This window comes from Physella acuta, unplaced genomic scaffold (genome assembly GCF_028476545.2).
Source record: "Physella acuta isolate Inbredline_101_S28 unplaced genomic scaffold, ASM2847654v3 ptg000462l, whole genome shotgun sequence".
In the NCBI taxonomy this organism is placed as follows: Eukaryota; Metazoa; Mollusca; class Gastropoda; family Physidae; genus Physella; species Physella acuta.
The window spans coordinates 654,371-672,488 of record NW_026731981.1 but is presented as its reverse complement, the minus strand read 5'-3'; the positions used below and the strand labels follow the sequence as shown (position 1 = coordinate 672,488).

At 33.9% G+C, this 18,118-nt stretch overlaps 1 protein-coding gene across 8 annotated transcripts in view; it reads right to left on the bottom strand.

Moving 5' to 3' along the window:
• LOC131943563 (uncharacterized) overlaps window positions 1-18,118 on the bottom strand; it is a 114,015-nt gene that overhangs the window by 71,270 nt on the left and 24,627 nt on the right. For 3 of the 8 annotated variants that reach the window (XM_059303747.1, XM_059303752.1, XM_059303753.1), the window contains exon 1: window positions 58-118. The exons of 3 other annotated variants lie outside the window; for them this stretch is intronic. The gene's annotated coding sequence lies outside the window, so the exon portion shown is untranslated. Of the gene's footprint in view, window positions 1-57; window positions 119-18,118 lie in introns of those variants that run through there. 2 more of the 8 variants (XM_059303746.1, XM_059303754.1) reach the window with 1 other exon arrangement.

Genomic DNA, 18,118 nt, shown 5'->3' with positions numbered 1-18,118 from the left:
TCAATCAATGGATGTGGAATAACGTGATTTAATAAAAAAAATTACAATAACAATTACCCCGTGACGTTCTCTAGGTCAGTTATGTTGTGAGCTCTCATTGTTTTCAGACATCTTTAATTCTATCACAGATTATCTATAGTGATGTCAACAGTTGTATATTAGTAGAAAAGCTGTACCAAGTACTACCCGCGTGACTAGTAGAGGGACTCTCAAACTTCAGCTTGTTGAGTTGATTGTTTTATAGCTGCTATTGTCAGTGTTGTACGGCGGGTTAGTTAGAAGACGCGTTTAAAGACTGACAACACACGAGTTATTTCCCTGGACTAGATCACACAGAACAAACGGTTGAGTAACTTGTATAGATCCTGACACAGAAGCGATGTTTGGTGTTAGGCAAATGGGGTAGGGGGGGGGGGGATAATCCCAAGCCAAGCTACTGAAGGGGGTATGCGGATTTTAAAAAAAGACGTGGAAAAAATAGCTTTCAGGTAACAATTACTAATGCGGGTATATTTTCTTCGTAATATATATTATATAGTTAAAACCAACATTCGACAGTATAATTTTGGTTCAATAGCAATCAACATAATATTATAACGCTTTATAGAAATACACACAACGGAAGTCGAATTTACTAAATAGTTCTCAGTATTGCGAAGCTGATCAAGTTTAACTGTATGTTCGATAGGATCATCAATATGACCAACAGCAACCGAAATATTTCCCCACCCCCCGCACAGATAGTATTTGTCGTATTTTAACAAGATAGTCATTTCTAAAGAGACATCAAGAAATAGTTACGTTGTTGATTGAATTAAAATTATGTTTTATAATAATTTATTTTACATGTTATGACGGTATGTATACAGTGGGTTCACAAAACAATAAAACAAAAACCGCATGCAAAAAAAAAGTCGCCTACTACTTGTTTAGAATGGTATTCTATAAGTCATTAGTTATTAAATGAGTACTTGTTATCTCTTTAAGTTAAATAGTAATTACATTTTTTTTTTACAACGATTGTTACCAAAATTTAGAACCACTGAAACTGTTAAAGTTAAAACTTATTTTAGCATCAAAGTCGCCACTTAATTAACCCGCCCCCTTAGAAGTATCTAAACATAGAGAGAGATAACAACTATAACATCAGCAAACTTTTTCAGCGGAAATTCTCTAATTGCATAAGCAATAAGATTACGCTTTTTATAACAAGAACGAAACAGCTTTGATAAAGCCGGAAGATTTATACCTGCCGGTCAATATCACACTTAGACTTGACTACATACAGACTGAATCTAAAAATAAACTAAACCAACAACAATGGATAGTGGGAAAATGTGTATGACTAATGTATCAAATAGATCAATCACACTCAAGTCACGAGATTTATTATGAAGTGGTTCTAATAATAAAAATTTTGGTTTAGATCAAAGACAACTGCAATGTTCTGTCTATAAAATAACCAGCTCTGTACATTTGTCATGTTATTGCGAGAAACTTGCAACTTCTGACCAAAATGCTAAACGATACTTTGTATGATCATCTGCACTATATAACTCAATGGTCACATATTTAATATTATCAAAGTTTGTTATTGTCAAGTGATTTAAGTTTGAAAAAAAATATATATCTCATACCTATGTAAATAAAAAAAAACCTTTCAGTTGTCAATAAAAGTCACTTAGCATCGAATACAATTAGATTAAAAGGAAACGTGGGATGACATAATGATATAAATGAATACAACATTGAGACAATAGTGGTCAGCTAGATCAGTTAAAAAAAAAATTTCCATGGCTAACCAGTGATCCGGGGAGCATATTGATAAGAGCCAGATTTTGTATCAGGCTCCCTCTCTCCATCCAACTGATGGCCACAAGGAAGACGTAATTGGTTACTAATACTATATGTCCTCTAATTAATTTTTTTAATGTTTTAGGGCTAGGATTTATTTGAATGTCATTAGGCATGCTAGAGAACAGTCTTGCTAATTCACATGACACGAGTTACGTCCCTCGGTTCCAGTACGTATTTTGACCGTTGGTTCGTGTATCTGGTTACGTTTTGACCACACAACCATTTGAATACCGAGACCAGAAACTAAAGAAAACTAATTTTATTTCCTATTGACTTAAAGGTGTTTATAGGAACTTAACTACGTTAGTTTGTAAGGCATATTATATATTTGACAGTATAAAAAAACAAATCAAGCACACACTTTTCAACAGCACCAACAGGAAATACCATTATTTTTTTTCTTTAATCCAACTAAATGCAACAAAAATAAAAGACATCGGTGGTTAAGTATAAGATTTAAAAAATATTTAAGAATATAGTTGGGAGGGATGTCACCCGATTTGTGGGGTAGTTGACGCTCGTTAGCCCGACAGTAAAACATCTACAGAAAGAAACTTCTGGAAACAGAGAGGTGTGGGGTCTGTAAGGAAAATTAAGAGAACCTCTAAAACTGATAATGAAATTTATAACAATCTGCTACTTAATTATCTCTCTCTTTTTTCTCTATCATCAAATTAATAAAGATAACAACACGCGCTTACTACCTGATCGGAAAATTCCGATTTTTAATCCAGTCCAAACATAACCTTGTTGGTTAAAACAACAACAAAACCACTAATAAGATAAAAAGACACTTCATAAAAGTGACACTAACGTTTGGACTTTACTCTTTACATAACTTCACGTATACCTGTAGAATAAACAGAGTAAACGACAGGAATAAATAAGAAAATATACGTCTTTAATGTATCAACTAGTATTATATCAATCGACTTTTTGAGAATTTTTAAAATATTATTTCTATATTAAAATGTCGTGTTTTTTGTTACTAAAACTATTCTTCTTAAACTGTTTCACTAACATGTTTTGCCAGTTTGTCTTGCCATCAGAAGAAACTGGCATCTTCTTAAAGTACTAGGTGACCTCAAGGCGCCATCATTAAATTACCTATACGTGTTAGATTAGATTTTTTTTAAAAATCTAATTTAAAATGTTTACAGAATAGAATTTGTTGTCGATAAATATTTAATAAAAGCTAACACATTGTTATCCAAATGATAAACAAATATTGACGCGCAAAGATAAAATATCTGAATACAACATTTTATATCGAATTAAACCGCTAGGGCAATCTGGCCATTACAATAATAAACATTATACAGATTGTGTGCGCACGATACAAAAAATAATTTATTTTATCAAAAGACACTGTATCTAGCCCATAACAAAGATCTGCCGTTACACTATATGCCAAAGGTTAGTTCATGAACTTCTGATGGGCGTAATTAAAGTACTTTTTTAACAAAAAAATACATTTTTGTATGTTTTTAATATACAATAAAAGGAGATTTTAAAATCAGATATTGAATGTAACATTAACTTTTTTAAAAGAGAGATACACATCAAATAGAAAACTGACAATGCACACACTGTGTTATGACCAGATGAAATCTGCTTAGGTTCGAACTTCACTTATCATAGTATAATAGACAGTCTTTAGTAAGCTTTACGTGGGTTTCTGTTGGTTGATTGTACTATCTAATCCTCTGTGGTAAAATGAGCTCAAAACAACAAATATGTATGTGTCTGTAAATGTTGAACTTGGTAGTTGTAGCAGGCTGCCGTCGGCTTGTTTTTGTAGTGGTTGATATTGGTTTACAGGTGGTTTAGGTAGTGTAGGTGAGACTAGCAGACAGAGAGTGTAGGTGAGACTAGCAGACAGAGAGTGTAGGGATACTAGCAGACAGAGAGTGTAGGTGATATTAGCAGACAGAGAGTGTAGGTGATACTAGCAGACAGAGAGTGTAGGTGAGACTAGCAGACAGAGAGTGTAGGTGATACTAGCAGACAGAGAGTGTAGGTGATACTACCAGACAGAGAGTGTAGGTGATACTAGCAGACATAGAGTGTAGGTGATACTAGCAGACAGAGAGTGTAGGTGATACTAGCAGACAGTGAAGGTGATACTACCAGACAGAGAGTGTAGGTGATACTACCAGACAGAGAGTGTAGGTGATACTACCAGACAGAGAGTGTAGGTGATACTCGCAGACAGAGAGTGTAGGTGAGACTAGCAGACAGAGAGTGTAGGTGATACTACCAGACAGAGAGTAAAGGCGATACTCGCAGACAGAGAGTGTAGGTGATACTACCAGACAGAGAGTGTAGGTGAAACTACCAGACAGAGAGTAAAGGCGATACTCGCAGACAGAGAGTGTAGGTGATACTACCAGACAGAGAGTGTAGGTGATACTACCAGACAGAGAGTGTAGGTGATACTAGCAGACAGAGAGTGTAGGTGAGACTAGCAGACAGAGAGTGTAGGTGATACTACCAGACAGAGAGTAAAGGCGATACTCGCAGACGGAGAGTGTAGGTGAGACTAGCAGACAGAGAGTGTAGGTGAGACTAGCAGACAGAGAGTGTAGGTGAGACTAGCAGACAGAGAGTAAAGGCGATACTACCAGACAGAGAGTGTAGGTGAGACTAGCAGACAGAGAGTGTAGGTGAGACTAGCAGACAGAGAGTGTAGGTGAGACTAGCAGACAGAGAGTGTAGGAGAGACTAGCAGACAGAGAGTGTAGGTGATACTACCAGACAGAGAGTGTAGGTGAGACTAGCAGACAGAGAGTGTAGGTGAGACTAGCAGACAGAGAGTGTAGGTGAGACTAGCAGACAGAGAGTGTAGGTGATACTACCAGACAGAGAGTGTAGTTGATACTACCAGACAGAGAGTGTAGGTAAGACTACCAGACAGAGAGTGTAGGTGATACTACCAGACAGAGAGTAAAGGCGATACTCGCAGACAGAGAGTGTAGGTGAGACTAGCAGACAGAGAGTGTAGGTGATACTACCAGACAGTGAGTGTAGGTGAGACTAGCAGACAGAGAGTGTAGGTGAGACTAGCAGACAGAGAGTGTAGGTGATACTAGCAGACAGAGAGTGTAGGTGATACTACCAGACAGTGAGTGTAGGTGAGACTAGCAGACAGAGAGTGTAGGTGAGACTAGCAGACAGAGAGTGTAGGTGAGACTAGCAGACAAAGAGTGTAGGTGATACTAGCAGACAGAGAGTAAAGGCGATATTCGCAGACAGAGAGTGTAGGTGAGACTAGCAGACAGAGAGTGTAGGTGATACTACCAGACAGAGAGTGTATGTGAGACTAGCAGACATGGAGTGTAGGTGATAAAAGCAGACAGTGAGTGTACGTGATACTAGCATAGTGTGGGGGATAATATCAGCTTAAGATGAACCAACAAAAGTTGTATTCGACTGTAAATATTGTATTTGGTAGATGAAGCAAGCGGACATTGGTTTACAGTTAGTTTAATCTTAGATAGGTTGTATAGATGACAGTAGCAGACAGAGGGTGTAAGTGACACTATCAGTCAGAAAGTTTATCTGAAACTAGCAGACCGACAGTGAAGGTATCACTAGCACAGACAGTAGATTCTATTTTGTTTTAAGTAGAAGATATTATGAATATATGATCGTGTCAAATCGGGTCTTATTTTTCTCTTTCTGATATAGCTGTGTCTAGTGTCTGCGTCTAGATAAATATTGTCTTATATCCCCTAGCAGGCCTGTAAAATCGTATTAGGGTGGCCTAAACATAAAGCTTATAACGTGAGTGGTAGAGAAACACGTGTTAAAGTTTTGTTTTAAATTTTAGTTTTAAACTTCAAAATGCATTGTTTTGTCTCATAGAAACCAAACGGTATAGGCACTTGATACCCTGTACAATAACTTGTCTCCTTGTAGGTACTCAGCTTAACTCAGGTTAATAGCTGCCTTTGTTGAGTATAGAGAGATGTAACACGTTTTGAAAATGCACTCTGTTATATTGTGCTGTCAGTATAGTATTTTCAAACTGATAGGACAATTTTTCTCAACAACCTGCATTTACTGTATTAAAATCTTAATACATCTTTTACTTAATGTAAAACAATGTCAAGACACGTAGGCCTACCTGTCTTCAGTATTTAGCCACTGTTCCGTAGTTTTTGTATAACTTGTGTATTTTGTTTTTAGAATAGACAGTGTGAGTGTAGATAATGTCGCTATTATTACACCATTTTTAGTTTTCTCTAGACTTTTATTTTATTCAGTCTTGTTTTGTTACCCGTTTGTAGTTGTGTGTCTTATATGTTACACTACGCATCAGACCACCCGTAAGGCGTGTCCGTGAGTTCACAATAACAGAACCAACTAAGAGTTTAAATGACAAAACTCTTAAATCTGTCATCTCGATGTGGGCTTATCTAGATTACTCAAACAAACTATAGACTAGAGACAGAGGCAACGCGAGACGTTGGCTAGGGTTGCCGACCGCACCGGGTGACACCATTAGAAAAGGAAGTGACACCAATTTCAATTTTCAAAGCACTATATTTAAAAAAAAAATATTTCAATAAACAAAATGCAATTTTCAAATCTTACATTTTGTATCTACAAAGTTGAGGCTACAACTACACCGATACTTATATCCCACACTCACAAGTAATAAAATAATCTTTCAACTGCTTATCCAGCATTGACACAACGTTTATTCCAGTTGCTTAACTGATCCTTAATCCTATCCTAAAGGAATTATCCACCCTAATGAAAACGTCAACACGAACCCGTTGCGTTATATTTAAATTTTTGCTTCAATAAAAAGTTTGGGAGAAAAAAAATACTAACGTCATTGTTTTACCGGAGAGTCATAAATCTAAAACCTGTTTGATCATATCAAACCTATTGGCATATTATTTTTAAAAGTATAGAAAATAAAAATAATGTGGAGAGTAAATCTTAAACCGCCAATACAATCTCATTGCATCCTTTTAAATACTTAATATTTGTCTGAAATTACTGTTACTATTCTCTGAGACTACCAAAGCCCTAATCTTTCAACCTAGCAACATTAACTAATAAACCTTACACAACCCTAAACCTGTCAATGGTCATGTCCGTAACCCTAGCCCCTGACCTTCAACCGGTGTAAAATATAATTTAAGATATCGGAAAACCGTTAACATTTTTGAAATCTACGTGTCATTTTCTACAAAATGTGTGCACATATATTTGGAATTATGCCTGTAATCCTTGTGGTCCTGAAAGGGTTAAAAAATTTGCTACGAATGCAATTTTCACTTATAACAACAACAACAAAAAACTTAATTTTGAGAGGGTTGGAGCCAAACACCTATATTTAATATCCGTCATATTATCGATTCTCTTGCAACGATCAGTAAAAAATATCAGCATATAAAATGAAACAAACCTAAAGTAAAAAAAATATCAGCATATAAAATGAAACAAACCTAAAGTAAAAAAATATCAGCATATTAAATGAAACAAACCTAAAGTAAAAAAATAAAATAACTACCGATCCGATCAAAAATTATAAAAAAAAATATGTAGACTTTATGTGTATGAATCTAGGCAAAAAATAGTAACAATATATGAGAGGACATGTTGACGAATATAAGCACTTCACTTTATTGTATATTAATGATATTTTGACTTATAATTCAAGTCTCTTGATTATTTGTAACTACCTTTACGGTGACTAATTTAAAAATAAAAGATATTTTTTATTTAGTAAGTAAATTAGAGGTAAGAAGAATATTATATTATGTTTTAAAGTAGAATATAACCAAATAATTAACGAATTTTAATCATGAACTTAATCTTTTATTTCACTTGTTATATACAAAATAAATAATACAAACAATATGTAATAAATTACTGTTGCTTGTTTTTATTTTACAATAATTACATTATCTTTAAAAAGTAATTATTTCTACGATAATAACTGGTAATTTCACAAACAGAAAACTAAAGGAAACAAAAAATCGCGCGACAAGAAAAGATTGCGTGTGAAGGCGTGAAAACTTTAAGCGGAAATGAAACGTACAAATAAAATATTCAAGTACATAGTTGTGTCTTTTGTTTTAATCTAGCGTTGATTCCATTTATTCAGTATTATCAGCACATAGTGTTTCATTTAATTATTTATGATTACCACATACAACAGAACACCCTGTTCAATTGCATATCGTTTCATAGAGTTGTCTTAATAAATAATAAATAATTTTCTACATAAAATTAAAAAAAAAAACGTAATTGGTTAGGACAGGCTATAAATAATTGTAATAACGAGAAATAGTACCTAATGCATAATACCATTTTATTCAACACAATATGTAGGCTATATATTACCATTTTCTCTTTTTCTCCTCAATGCGATAGAGAATAACAACGTATCTAATTGTGATCATCTCTACTGTTTAATTTTTATTTATTTATCTGGACTTACAAATGTAAGAATCTGGATAATTGAGTGAATGTTAAACATGTGAATCTTAGCTTAATAATAAGACAATGTGTAGTGGCCTACCGTTTCTCTTATGCATGGCCCTCTGTGACACGAACGTAGCTGCCATAGTGCTCACGTGTGAGGGTGCCATAGTGCTCACGTGTGAGGGTGCCAAAGTGCTCACGTGTGGGTGTGCCATAGTGCTCACGTGTGAGGATGCCATAGTGCTCACGTGTGAGGGTGCCATAGTGCTCACGTGTGAGGGTGCCATAGTGCTCACGTGTGAGGGTGCCATAGTGCTCACGTGTGAGGGTGCCATAGTGCTCACGTGTGAGGGTGCCATAGTGCTCACGTGTGAGGGTGCCATAGTGCTCACGTGTGAGGTTGCCATAGTGCTCACGTGTGAGGATGCCATAGTGCTCACGTGTGAGGTTGCCATAGTGCTCACGTGTGAGGGTGCCATAGTGCTCACGTGTGAGAGTGCTCCTGGTAACCCGACCACTTTGATGACAACTTATGCACCTGGTACTGTAGGACCATTGAGTCAAGTAGTACCACTGTCTCCCCGTGCAGGACGCCCAATCAACAGATCTAAAGTTCTGAGATAGCCGCTGGGTAACTCTGGCAACTACTGGGGTCCTGCTACATGGGCGTGGCCATCCAAACGTTTTACTTTATTGAAGAAATCTTCACGGAGAATTATCAAAAAGTTTCATGGCGATTGGATGAAAGGTGTAATTGTGAAGAAAAAGATAAAAGATAAAAGATAATAGATAAAAGAAAAAAGATAAAAGACTGACACAAAGAAATATGTATTAACAGGCAAGCTGGTAAAAGGTTTATAACCACGTAATGGTTTCTCGCGCTATATTTCATTTTATGATTTTTTTGTGTTTATATTATTAATTTAAAAAAAAAACCATGTTCATAGATATATAATTATTTAGTATGTCTTATTTAAATACATTATAAAGAGAATCAATTAATAGCTAGCTGGATGTGATCGGCTAACAAAAAGGTATCGACTAGATGGAGAACCAAAGATAGACAACAGCTCAGGCGACAGTGATTGTCTGAGCTCATTGAGCTGGCACATGGATTTTGTGTTCTATTCTCAAGACATACACACACACACAAACACACACACATACATATATATATATATATATATATATATATATATATATATATATATATATATATATATATATATTAGCTATTAGTCACAGATATTTTAAATATTACAGAACAACAATCGTGTATAAACTGATGTGTTAAAAATAGACTTATTAAGTAAACAAGTACAACCTTTCAGACGACAGTTTTACAACTAATCATGTCATAGAAAAGACCACACGGCTGACTAATCAAAAAACTAAGCAGCAGCTGAAATCATTTTTAAAGTAGTATAATGTCAAAATTAACATTTTTTTAGCAGCGGTGATTATATTTATAATTCTTGAATATTCGGGTATTGGTTACATTAAAACACTCAAAGTTTTGATACAAATGTTTATTGTTTAAACGTTGATTTAATTAATACCTTTTTTTTCAGAGTTTCTTTCAGGCATCTCTGTTGTCCGACACCCCCCCACCGCCGAAATTTCAAGCCCCCCCCCCCTGGAGAAAAAAGTCTGTAAGAAACACTGCCTTTGTTGTGCTGTGCTGTAAAATGTGTTTGCGTTGGTAGCAAGCGCTCTGATGGTGTTTATCTATATACTACTAACACTCAAGTTTGTTTACATGTTTGTATATTTATTTATTTTTTGTTTGGATACATTAAAGAACTTGCACTATGTGTAGAGCTATAAAATAGGTAGGCCTATTTAGGTAGAGAATGTGTTCTTTTTTTACCAAACTGTATATTTATTTATTTTTTGTTTGGATACATTAAAGAACCTGCACTATGTGTAGAGCTATAAAATAGGTATTTAGGTAGAGAATGTGTTCTTTTTTACCAATCTGTAAATAAGAAATTTATTTAAAGACGTTAATTAATTTATTGCTATATTCATTGGCGGAAACACCAGAGTGCTTATAAAAATTCAGAACAATAATTTTAGTTTAAGTGACGTCACATGATTAAATTACTTTTTATAATAATAATTTGCGGCTTCCATGGAATGTTAATGACGATTTGTATCTCACATAAGCGGTCTACTTAATTGTGTCTAACGACCACATGTGTAATAGATACATATAAATCAGATTTTACTCTTGTCAACAATGTTCATTGAGTTTAATTTTGGTATTAATTCGTAGCAATATTAAGTTTTTCATTGCAAAGTATACTGTACATGTATACATTTAATTATATGATTTAATTATATCCGTCATATAGCTAGAAATCAAAATTGTAACAAGACCGGCTATTATGTCACTAAATTCTCTCAATGTAGAAAACATACGTGTATATTCCACTGAATGAAGTACCTACTAAAACATACGTGTACATTCCACTGAATGAAGTACCTACTAAAACATACGTGTAAATTCCACTGAATGAAGTACCTACTAAAACATACGTGTACATTCCACTGAATGAAGTACCTACTAAAACATACGTGTACATTCCACTGAATGAAGTATCTACTAAAACATACGTGTACATTCCACTGAATGAAGTACCTACTAAAACATACGTGTATATTCCACTGAATGAAGTACCTACTAAAACATACGTGTACATTCCACTGAATGAAGTACCTACTAAAACATACGTGTACATTCCACTGAATGAAGTACCTACTAAAACATACGTGTACATTCCACTGAATGAAGTACCTACTAAAACATACGTGTAAATTCCACTGAATGAAGTACCTACTAAAACATACGTGTACATTCCACTGAATGAAGTACCTACTAAAACATACGTGTACATTCCACTGAATGAAGTACCTACTAAAACATACGTGTACATTCCACTGAATGAAGTACCTACTAAAACATAGGTGTATATTCCACTGAATGAAGTACCTACTAAAACTTACGTGTACATTCCACTGAATGAAGTACCTACTAAAACATACGTGTTTATTCCACTGAATGAAGTACCTACTAAAACATACGTGTACATTCCACTGAATGAAGTACCTACTAAAACATACGTGTACATTCCACTGAATGAAGTACCTACTAAAACATACGTGTACATTCCACTGAATGAAGTACCTACTAAAACATACGTGTACATTACAAGTATCTATGTATTTATAACAAGACATATATTTGTTGAGTGATTTAACATTAGATTGTCAGATTAAAGTTAAAGAGTGTACCTTTACAAACATCAAAGGAAGCGAACTATGTCACTCTTGTAGTATAGCATGATTAAAGTAGCGCCCCTTTAATTTGTAAGCCGTTCACATATCTATGTAAACAATTTAAATTGAACACGCGTTAACTAAATAGCAACTAGATAGCTCAAATAAAATACTTAAAAAAAACTTTTTTTAAAAAACCACGTTTTTCTTGTGGACTAAAAAGTAGAAAATAACTATTTACATACATTTGATGACAAAAAACGTGGGTCGGGCAGATGGGTCGGGAAATTTGATGGTGAACGTACCCACGTTTTTTGTCATCAAATGTATGTAAATAGTTATTTTCTACTTTTTAGTCCACAAGAAAAACGTGGTTTTTTAAAAAGTTTTTTTAAAGTATTTTATTTTCTCCTTTTTAGTCCGTTGCTACACATGAAAAACGTGGTTTTTTAAAAAGTTTTTTATATAGTTTATTTTCTACTTTATCTAATGACTTGATTAAGTATGAATTGACTAAGTGTTTATAAATACACGGACTAAAAAAATCTTGAGCGACCAGGATTCGAACCTGGGTTGTCGCGGCCACAACGCGAAGTACTAACCACTATACGATCACGGCCAGCGCGCTCACATCGATTGGGGCCGAAGTAACTGTGTCAATAAGCCTACAGTCTTGTCGGTATCTTTAGAAATCATGTCCTCAATTTTATGGTCCTTGGGGCGTAATTAAATTAAGCTTATTACGGTCTCTAATTGCTAGTTTTTATGATTGCATCTGAAATTGGTAGGCGAAAGTAACCTGCATGCCAAATTTCAGATCTATAGAGCAATCAGAAGTGGGCTAATTTTCGATGTCAATTTTAACAACAAACACACAAACGCGAAGCTGAGTTAATAAAAACGTGTTAAAATAGTATTCAGTCTTCAAAGCTGTATTTAATATTTGCGCAATTTCTATTCTAAAAAAACTTTCCCTACAACATTAATAATGGTAGGTTAAATACGGTTTAATAATTTAAAACGCGATCTTTTCAATGTCTGAAAAAGTGGATAACCAACGTAACCGTTTATTTCGTTTTCTTGCTGGAGAAAGAAAAGCCGACCCTACCTAGAACCGTCCCGTTTTCTAGCACGTTAACTAGCCCCCCCCCCCCAACACACACACATACACACATACTCTGACACGAACTTAATTTGTCTTACCTAAACTAATCCATGCACTGGATTGAACTGAGATAATGTTTTGAATTACCATAGAGTTAAAGTATGTAAAGTGGTCGGATTTGTCGAGTCGGTTAAGCACATGGCGGCTACACCTATAATTCACAAGTCCAACGCCCCCAGTTTAGATAGGGACAGCAACTCTGCTAGGAGAGACAACTCCAAATTGAAACAAATAATCTTGACTTGTGGTTTGTTCTAGGTTGGACAAAGAATAACAGGCTGAAATCAGAATCAATGCCCTACATTGCGCATAACTATTTCATTGAGTTATCATCAAATGATCTAATAGAAAATAGTCATTCTTTTTACATACATCTATTCTGTTTTAAAAAAGTGCTTAATCTCGCATGAGTACTTCATCTATATTTGTGACATCTGTATATATTATACTATTCTGGTCTGTTCTACAACAACTTTTTTTCTCTTTTTTACAATCCCACATTGTGAGGGAAAGCATGGATAGAGTATATAAAGATGCACATATTTTATACAATCCCCGAGATTCACGTGTCTACTCGTATAATTTAGCCCGTGTTCTGTATCTTACTTCTTCATTAGGTTTCAGGCTAAATCAGGGGTCGGCAACCTTTTGAGACGGAAGAGCCAAAAGTGACAATTTACAAAATGTTCCAGTTTTTAAAGAGCCACTAACATTTTTATTTCAATATTGGGTATTTGATTTGGATTAGGTAAATAAGTTTAATTTCTTTATTTAAAATAAATAGCTTTAAATATGAAATAATATTTAATCATATAAAATGATACAGATGTTTCGCACAAAGCATATTAGGCCTGAACACGGCAAACTCCGACTAACTGGTTTGGACGTCGGTTTGATTACCGTGTCTCGGTCCCTTCTGTCCTTCGGTTCACACCAGACTTATCTTCCACCCACAGAGCCTTGGGTAAACTCGTAACCCACAGTCCAGTACCTGGCTCAACAGTAGAAGGCTAATAATTCAAAAACTACGTCACTCAGGTCTAATTACTAATTACTGACAGATAGGGAAATGCATTCTGGATAAAATAACATTCTCCATTTAACTGCTGTGGGCTGGGCTTGGCGCCCAATCGACTGTCAGCTGTCCGAAAACTGTCTACTCCCACCTATTCTCATTGTTCGCCGATTAGTGTTTTTATTATGTTTAAAGTTGAGTTTCATTACAGTATAATATTTGTTATGGGTTTTGAAAATAAAATAATACAATAATTTCTAATATATATTTATATCGCATTTGTATCATGTTTACCTAATTATATTTTAAAATATTTTATTCGACTTGAATTTTCAAGTCTCTAGATAATTAGTAAAAATAGTGTAGACATCAATTACAATTTTCTATTAATGTAGTAACAAAGTTTTAAGTAATGCATAGGTTCCCACAATAGAACATATTGTAATAATGTATTCAAATAACGGTATAATAATTTAATAAATTTATTTTTAATACATAATAAATGATAAAATTAAAATTTACAATTTACGGTACGTCGTTTTAACAATAACACAATATTTAGTGGAAAAAATGCTTTTAATTTAAAATATTGTTACTTAAATGCTGATTACGTGGATTAACTTCACAAAAGTTAAGAAAAAGAATATTCGCACTAGAATAAAAATTTTGCTTGTAATGGTGTGAAATTCTTGCTGAATTTTAAAGTGCTAACAAAATATTCAGTCGGGATTTTACTTGAGCACTATGGTAGCTACGTTCGTGTCAGAGACGGTCATGCATTAGGGACACGGTGGGACACTACATTCGATAACCGAATCAGGCGCGTCGATTATAACTCTAACGGTGGTTTGACCTGGAGTGTCCGTACTCTCTTATGAGCACTAAGGCTTATACATTTGTTTTAAAGAACACACTACATCATGGACACGGCGGGACACTACATGAGATGACTTATCCGAACCAGGGGACGGACCCGGCACCCATGCGGCAGTATATGCGAAGGCTCATAAGTGCGCCAATTGACGAACTTATACCTTAGTTGTCGTAGAGATGACCTACCTCATTATTATATTCTGGTAGTCGAAATAATGTACCTCTCTATTTCATTTATGTCGTTGAGATGATTTAACTCACTATTACACTATGGGCGTCGAGATTATCTACCTCACTATTACGTTCCTGTCTTAGAGATGATCTACCTCACTATTACATGTGTCTCGTTGAGATGATCTACCTCACTATTTTGTGCTGACGTTATTATGGTCCACCCCCGCCCCTAAAACTGGGATCTAAGTTATATGGCATTCCATTTGTTTACATTTACACAAATCAGTTCTTACCGCTCGGGCAGATGAAGTTTGTAATCTAGGAACTGCAACCTATCTAGGTGAGAAAGCTCCAAAACGAAACAGGGATGTAGCCTTTTAGGCGATAGGATTAACAACTTAGGTTTCCTTTAGGCTACTCCTGCAACTTTTCTGACTCCAAGCCGTAGATAACACCCTGTCCTTTAGGTGCTTGGATTTTCATTGAGCTATCAACCAATGATCTAGAAGACGATGGTCATATTTCTTTTATTGACTTATTGCCGCCTGTTGAATATAAGATGAGTATCTAAACTAGATTTGCGAGAGTTGTATATATATATAATATATATATATATATATATATATATATATATATATATATATATATATATATATATATATATATATATATATATATATATATATATATACATATATATATATATATATATATACGTTGGTGTAGAAATGAGTACATCATTATATATAAATAAATAAATATATATATATATATATATACATATATATATATATATATATATATATATATATATATATATATATATATATATATATATATATATATATATATGTATGTATATACTAGCCGTCCCGGCCAGGCCCTGCTCTGGCTTCTGTGAAAAACCTTTCTGTTAAAGACCATTACCTGTGTGTTTAGTGATCATCATAAACCCGGCATTGCCCCGCAAACCACAACCAACTAAAACCTAAACAACAAAACGATAACATAACGCTAACACAATTACAAATACAAACGAAAACAAAAACCTAACAACAAACCCAACTACAATCACAAACACCAATACAAACACAAAGAAAAAACAAACAAAAAAGCAAACGAAAACAAAAACCTAACAACGAACCCAACCACAACCACAAACACTAAAACGAACACAAAGAAAAAAAAACGAAAAAGCAATCGAAAACAAACCAAATCCAAACGCAAAATAAACCACAAACACAAATACAAACACAAACCCAAAGAAAAAAACACAAACGAAAACGAAAAAAGAAAGAACAAAAACGAACCAAATCAAAACGCAACCACTAACGCAAACCCAACCTAAACACAAAGAAAACACTAACGCGAACATAAACGCAAAGTGCTCACAGTCTAGCCCGGGACAGAATCGCCTGTGTCAGCTTAATAATCGACTATAGTACCCCAACTTATTCATAGTCTTTTGCACTCACTTAAACGAACGTAGGTGCCAAACCAAACCAAATGAACAATTATAATACTCGAAGCTTATTTGTAAAATACCTACAACATTTGCACTTGATCAATCCCCGCTAATTATGTAATTATTTTTTCCCAACACCAAAAAAAAGTAATAAAAAGTAAATTCTTTTCCACTAATGCAATGTTTTATAAAGGGAAGTAATTATGTTTTTCTAATTTATCAAAGGGAAGTAAGTGCTAAAGGACTAAATATAAATAATTTTCAGACATAATTAGAATTTTTGTTATTTTTTAAAATTGTGTTTAATGAACATGCCGACAATTAATACTATCAGTTTGAAAAATGAAAATTATCTCCCAACACTTTCAATAGTAATTTTTTAACTCATAAATTTAGACTATGAGCACGATAATAGTCTAACACTTAAATCCATCAAAGTATGTCAACGACAAACAAACTTATTTTGACATACAGAATTGAGCTTTATATATTAGATATATATATATATATATATATATATATATATATATATATATGTATACATATATATATATATATATATATATATATATATATATATATATATATATATATATATATATATATATATATATATATATATATATATATATAAATATATATATATATATATAATGATATGCTAATTTCTACACCAACGTAAATATTTTATTTCAATTCTGCTTTGTATCAAACTTTTGGTTCATCGTACCGAATTCTGTGTTTAATTTCATATTTTGTATATTAGAGTAAAATGCCAAGTTGAATACTCACTACTTAAAGATTATCGTTTATTTCTAAGAACAACATTCCGAGACCGTTGAGTTTATGCTGCCTGTAAACAAACCTGAGAGTTTTTATTTCTATTTCATCCTCCATGTCTGGACATTAAGAGGGGTAGCTGGGATAGAGTATCTAAAGATACACATATTTTATACGATCTCCCAGATTCACTTTCTACACGTATAATTTAGCCCTTGTTCTGTATCTAACTTATTTATTGGGTTTCACGCTAGGTAAATACAACTTTAACTAAATAGTATATTTATGCTGAGTACTTATTGATAGTATTTTATTTTAATCGACTTGAATTTTCAAGTCTCTAGATATATAAATTTGGATTCTGTTAAACAAACATTGAAAATTATTTGCTGTAAATGAAGTAAAAATGTTTTAAGAAATGTATAATTTATCTTAATTAAATTTAATGTATTAAAATAATTGTAAAATAACTTAATTTTTTTTTATTTTTCACATGTAATAAATACCATAATTATTTTACAATTAATAGTACGATTTTTTATAATAACACATTATATTGGGCATAATATGTTTTGAATTTCAAATATTGATACTGATGTGCTTATTACATGGATTAGCTCCTTACAAGTTTAGTACAAGTAGCCTACATTCGCACGACAATAAAATTGTGCGTGTAATCGTGTGAAATATTCTGGCTGATATTTAAAGTAGTAACAAAATATTCACTTGGGATTACACGTGAGCACTATGTCGGACATTGTCGTGCAGTAGGGACACGGTAGGAAACTACGTTCTATAACTTAACCAAATCAGGCGGGTCAGTCGGTACCCCGACGGTTATGTGATACGGAGCGTACCGGGTTCTTGAACCCGGGTTTTCAAACTCAAGACTTGTAAAGATTTACTACCTGACTACGACATTCCGTTAGAAGTTCAATCCGAGATGTTAGAAGCAACGTTTAACCATGAGAGGAGGGATGGTGAAAAACAAAAACTATTATAGCAGTTCTATTAAAAGCTACGTTTTACCGGTAAGGAAATGAAAAGCTTTTGAACAATT